This window comes from Nicotiana tabacum, chromosome 21 (genome assembly GCF_000715075.1).
Source record: "Nicotiana tabacum cultivar K326 chromosome 21, ASM71507v2, whole genome shotgun sequence".
Lineage (NCBI taxonomy): Eukaryota > Viridiplantae > Streptophyta > Magnoliopsida > Solanales > Solanaceae > Nicotiana > Nicotiana tabacum.
Genome location: NC_134100.1, coordinates 10,430,000 through 10,437,001, shown reverse-complemented (window position 1 = coordinate 10,437,001; position 7,002 = coordinate 10,430,000).

Here is a 7,002-nt window from a genome sequence, read left to right as displayed (position 1 = left end):
GCAGAAAGAACTTTTATAAAAGTCAGAACAGAGCTAAGAGTAGAAATAGTTTAAGAAGATATTTAAAAAATTGTTAGAAAGCAGGTTAGAATCTCACACAAGGGGAAGAGGTAGGGGAACACCTAGCATACACCTTAGTGATGGAAATCAAATACATAGATGGTAGATGCAAAGTTAAATTGAGAACACATAGGTTTAAGACACAAACAAAATTACATTAGAACAGACTGTACCAGAAAAACATTAAAGACTTTAGAACAAGCAGGGTTTGGTCATGCTAAATAGTATGAAACAATAAACTTAAAACATGTTTTGTGATACAATAATCTAGGCAAGCTGATTGTATACTAAGTAAAATAGCTCATAAACTGGAAATCAAGATTGATAAACTACAGGAACAAAGAAAATACATAGCTTGGAATGTAAATTGAATCAGAACATACCAGTTAAGGAGAGTATGCAGAATACAGAGTAAAGATAATGCCAGTAATCAGCCTGGGCTTACAACCGGCTGGACTAATAGGAGTTGCAAGGAATAGAAAAGAGTAGAGAGCTTTTGAGAGTATAATAGTGTAGATGAACTAGAGTTCCTTGTTATGGTTATTCTAAAAGAAGAGGAGGTTTATATAGGAATCAAAAACTTAACAAACAAGATAATAATTCAATTATGTACTAAATCAGGGAAACCAAACGTGAATTAGCAAGATTTCCTTCAATTAAGGGACAGCTCAACCAACGATAAAACATACTCAGTATTTAAGGAAAGGAATAAAGTAAAGCTTAGGCATAAAATAGGTAATTAAGGGTAAATGCACAGCAATTTAATTAAGGAAATAGATTAATAACAATCAGCAGAATACAAACAAGGCAGGGAAAACAATTAAGGCAGGTGAATTCAATCAAATTGAGTAAAGAAGTAAGTCAAACTTTTAAAGGAAATATTCCAATTAAACCAGAGATTAAGGAATTTAGAATAATCAAGGGTTCAGTCAAAGAGAGAATCATGGAATAATCAACATGCTTAGCATATAAAATGAGGTAAAGCATGAGTAGTCAGGGATCAATACATAAGTTTAACAAACAAAGTTAAACAACACCAATTCAAGGAGAAGTATACAAGTCTTGATGTGAATAGTCAAAATGAATACAAACACATAGAATCAGTGAAAGCTCAAACTAAGAAACCTAGTAGAAGCATATTAAGGCAAGAAAGTTACAAGAACCCAAAGCAAGAACTATTCAGATATACTAATACTCAGAAACCAAACGAAGAACCCTAAAAATTAGGGCTTTCAGCACAGACAAGTTAAGACTGTAGTAGACTCATAGAATCAGTCAAAATATGTGAGAAACAGAAGTTTAAACACAAAAAATCATTAAACAGAGTTTTAAAAGAAATTCCGGAAACCCTAATTTTAGAAAAAAGATGAAAAATCACTTGAAATAATACAATTCTTGTAAAGAAACTCAAGGCTATTGTAAAACACACAAGGAACAAACTCAAATTGTCTTAGATCTATATAGATCTAGGAGTTTTAGAAACGAAATTAGGGTTTCAAAGAGAACCATACAGAGATATAGAATCCTATTTAGAAAACTATAGATCGTGGCTAGTATAGGACGATTTCACTTGAAATCATACTGGAATGGCCAGGAACAGGCGAGAGATGAACCCTAGATGCAAGTCGACATGGCTCTGGTCCCTTGAGGGCCTTAGAGATGGCAAGAATGAAACGAGAGAAGCCATTGAAGGCTTGAGAGATAGTGAGAGGTCACCAGAGATGGCCATAGAAGGGGGGTCGGCGTTTGGAGATTAGGGTTTAGGTTGAGAGTGTTTGAGAGCAAAAGGGATTTCAAGGCGGCGGTATAAATGAAAATGATAGGGTTTGGGGGGGTCTTTGGTTTAATTTAGGAAGGGGGAAATGGTAGCCGTTGATCTTTGTGATCTTTGGCTAGGATTAAAGGGTGTGGGGGTCGGATCGAGTATTTGGGGTGTGGGTTGGGTATTTTAATCAAAAATTGGTTCGGGTATTGGGATTGGATTGGGTTGAATTGAGGCTAAAATTGAAATATGATTAGGTCATATTTTAAATAGTCATTTTAACACTAATAATTTATAAGAAATGATAAATGATTTCTGAAAAAATAATTTCATGTACTTAAATAATTTAAAATAATTGTTTAACATTTTAAAAATATAAAAGTCTTTTTTATATATTAAAACGTAATTATTCTTTAATAGGGCTAGTATTGCAAATATATGCAAATTAACTAAAAAATGTCAATGCAATTATAAAAAATGCAGTAAAAATATTTAAGCAGTATTTTGGACTAAAGATGAAATTTAGATGGCTAAAAATTATAGGGAGGAAATAAATCAATTTGAAGCCTTTAAAAATTATAGAAAAATTACAAAAATGCTTATGCCTGCTTATATATGCATATATACTATTTGAAAGTATATATATGTATTAAAAATATATAGGAAAAAATTGGTTATCAACAGCGACATTGGCATAAAATTCCTTGACTAGGTACTCATTAGCATCCGACATCGTGCTAGTGAAGTATTCCCACCCCACTCTTTCATTAAAGTGCTGCTTCACATTGGGGTTGTGGGAAAAAAGATCCCGCTCAATAAACTGACGCTCATGTATGAGTGACCTTTGAGGCCACCACTCCCTGAATTTGTGATATGCATGCTCATTGATAAACCTCTATTGCCACACATCCGGTATTCTGGTTCTCTCCAAGCCTCCAGTCTGGGTATCAACCCTCTCCCATCATCTGGTGTCTCAGTCTCTACATCTATGGTGTCATGTACAAGTGAAGAAGTTGTAGGAGATGCTGATGCTGAGGACTCACTACTCTCCGCTGAGCCATCAGACGACTCAAAAGAAACATGAGCAGTAGGAGAGGCTGGAGGTGTAGGCTCGTCTGTCAATCTAAGTCTCCCCCGAAAGTGTGGTACATATGTGGGCACAGAGTCACTCTCGGAGGCCTCCCGGTAGGGAACATACTCACTTCCCTCGGAGTGGGACGTAGCTCTGTTCGCAGCTCTGATATTTTTCTGTATCTTCCCAATTGATTGCCGGACTGCTAGGGGTAACTTGATTTGTCCTCATCCCCTGCCCCAGGAGGACTCTGCTTTCCCTTTTTGTTTATCATTGCCACCTTTTGTTTTAGCCATTGTCTGCATACATAATCAGTAGAAGATTGTGAGTACTGGTGCTAAATGATGCAGTAAAGAAAAGCTGATGAACAATTGATAGTGCTTGAAAAAGTTGCAGATCGCTGACAGTGGATAAATAAGCGCGACCGCGGAATGAGCACCGCTGACCACGAAAAATGCAGCGCGCTCGCGGAGGTATGGGGGTCAAACTACCCAACCTCTGATTCTATGTTACCGCTGAGCGCGAGAAAATGGGCGCGGCCGCGGAGGTTGCACCGCTGTCCGCTGAAAATCAATCGTGGTCGCGGACACAGATTATTTGCTTCTCTGAACCTGAGCACCGCTAACCGCGAAAAACATCTGCAAAATTCAAAAACGGCCTGAGTAATCATAGGGTTTCTATTTATCACGCATTTAGCGGATAGCAACTACATTGTTAACCCCACTAGGCATTCATTAATCAATCCTAAATATCTAAGCCTAATTTAATTACACTAATAATCCCTAAATAAGAATTAAAAAAACTACTCCCTCTGTTCCAGTTTATGTGAACCTATTTCCTTTTTGGTTTGCTCCAAAAAGAATGACCCCTTTCTAAATTTGGTAATAATGTAGCTTAAACTTACAATTCTACCCTTAATGAGAAGCTTTTATAACCACACAAATACTCTAGACCCCTTTTAGACTTGTTTAGGACCACAAATTCCAAAAGTCTTCATTTTTTCTTAAACTCCGTACCCAGTCAAACAGGTTCACATAAAATAAAACGGAGGGAGTAACAAATAAATGAAAAACAAGTAGAAATTAAAGAATAATGAGGGAGTGAAATTACTAGTTGTGTAATGAGTGAAGAAAATGGACTTTAATTTTTGAGTTCGTGCAGATTAGGGCTCAGATGAACAGTGAAATTTTAGCTTGAGAGTGAAAAGATCGAAAAGGGTAAAAGGTCTCATGACCGCCTATTTATAGAAAACACCCTAGGACCTACAGAACTCATTTGGCGAAGATGCAGAAAATCACCGCGGTCCGCGATGTTGACCAACGGAATGGCTGGTTGATTGAAACTGCCGCTGAGAGCGGGAAATGGCACGCGGCCCCGGAAAGGCATCGTTGATCGCTAAAAATGCACCGCGGACGCTGATGAACTTCAGAAAAGTCTCATTTTGGACTTTTTAAGCCCGCGTCCGCTACCAAATTTTGCCTCTGTGCTATGGCCACCCCTGACCACTGAAAATGGATCGTTGTCAGCGATCCAACTTCAAACTGTTGTAAAAGTTTTCTAGCTTAGTCCTACACTGCATCAAATATTCTTACACATATCTCACAACCAGTTAGTTCGAAAGAAATCCTACGCTAAGAAGAAAATAAAAAAAAAATAAAAACACATGGGTTGCCTCCCAAGAAGCGCCTGATTTAACGCCACGACACGACACAGGTTATCATCAATCATTTGAGATGGATCATTGCCACCACGTGGCTGTCATCAAATTTTCGAAGATAATGTTTCACTCTATGCCCATTAACTCTGAAGATTTCACCATTTTTGTTTTTCAAATCAAGAGCACCAAACGGAGTTACAAGCACCACCTTAAAAGGTCCGGTCCATTTTGACTTGAGCTTTTCCGGACACAGTCGTAACCGGGAGTTGAATAAGAGAACCAGGTGTAATACCCTATATTTTAATAAGGGTCTATTAGTTATTAACAAATATTAATAATATTTATAATAATAATAATAATAATAATAATAATAATAATAATAATAATAATAATAATAATAATAATAATAATAATAATAATAATAATAATAATAATAATAATACATCAGATAGTGTATAAAATAAGTGGCCAGTGGCTAATTTCGTAACTCCACCTAAGGTTATTAAACGAAAAAAAAAGTTGGGCCAAGCCCATTTAAGTAACTATCAGATTTGACCTAGGGAGTAGCTAAGAAAAAGAATTAACTTCTTGGTTTCAAGATAGGAAAAGTTACAAGGAGGTTGAGCAGACGTTGGCACTACACTAGAAAATATATCAGTTAATTTAGTTTGAAAAATTGGCACTGTGCGGAAACTTTGGTAGAGAAATCAAAGCAATCAGGTATATTAATATCAATATCCTTTCGTTTGTACGTGCATTTAAGTTGGAGCAAGTGGTCTTTAATAATTAGAGGGTAGGGATTGAACTGATTGGGAATTAGAAATTTTAAAAGTTCTTAGTATCAACTTTCAGCAGTTGAACGAAAAGCAACTGCTAATTTAAATTGGAAAATCGCTTTACGTGATTTGTATATGCAATTGGGATGGAGATTATTATTCATGTATTACAATTATTAGGTAATGATTAGGGAAAAAATAACTTACTAATGATTATAATAACTAATTAGTTAATGGTTTAACAAAAATTATATGAAATTTCAAGGTTTGAGTAGTCTGTTTTGGAAAAACGTTTCTGCTACTACAACTTTATCTCTTTAATTTAAGATATAATGGCAACCTAATGTTTAGGTAATAAGGAGAAAGGCATATGATTGTGTAATAATGATTTATGGTTTGGGGACTTAGAATGCATCAGAAATCCATGTTGTCTCTACTGTTGCTGGTTTTAAATTGGGATACTAAGGATTAGCCAATAAATTGTAATAATGAGATGATTGTCAGTGAATAGAATACATAGGTTAGGTGGATTAAGTAATTAAAATACATTTGGCGAATTGATGATGAAATATAAAACTCGCAGGATTGGGTATTCTACATTAGTGATGGATTTAGCCTAAATGAGAAAATTAACATGGGATCGATATTATGTAATTATAGATTGATTGGAGGAATTTGTACGAATTGCACGAGATGAAGCATTTGGTATTTCGGCACGAGTAATGTGAGTAGTAATCTTACCGCAATTTGTATTTTCATAACTTGCATGATTTATACATAATTTTTAATATGAATATGTTACCGATTATTTTGAGTTGCATGTGGGACAAGTATTTTACTCGATATGATACCGAAATAGTTATTTGAGATGAATACCGTGGTTTTAAATATTTTCGTTGTCACGATATCTGTTTTACCGTTACTTGAATTTACTGTTATCGAAAAGAAATTATATGATTTTATAAGAACCGAAATGCCCTATATTGTTTTAAAATATTTTCTACCGGTATATACAGATTACAGAGACAAGTATAAATGGGAGTAGACATTGAAGGATCCCGTAGATAACGGCGGGTTCGTTAAAGCTGGTGCACCTTGTAATTACCGGTTATCGTTATAGCCCTCGCTAGTGGGAAGGTAGAACTAGCATACCGTTACTAATTTTCCTCAAGTAGGGACTATCGTTATATATGACTTCTTGCAAAGAAATCCACAGTTATACCGATTACATGATCTGTTCATGTAAACCTCCCAAAATGTGAATACTGATATTATACAATGGTTACCGAGATTATTACCGAATTGTTAATTATATTATACTATAAGAAAAGCGTGATGAGACTGAAAATTATTTATTGTTTCTGAAAGGGAATTTTTATGTTATTTTCTATTTGAGATACTAGCATGTTTCTAAATTGCCCCCCATAAAAACAGTTGCGTTAAGTGTTATTACTCACTGATCTAGTCATTCATTCCCCGCTAATTTTTTTACAGAGACAGCAGTTGACGGGGCAAGGATTTCGTTAATTAGAGCGCACAAGTTGATAGTTCTTGTTGAGCCTCGCACTTGTTCGCGTGGGCGGGAATTTTATCAATTATTATGGTCTTTTCTTTGCACTCTTAGAGTCGCTCCATGGTCATTCTTTCAGTTTCTTGAGTAGACTTTGTTATTATA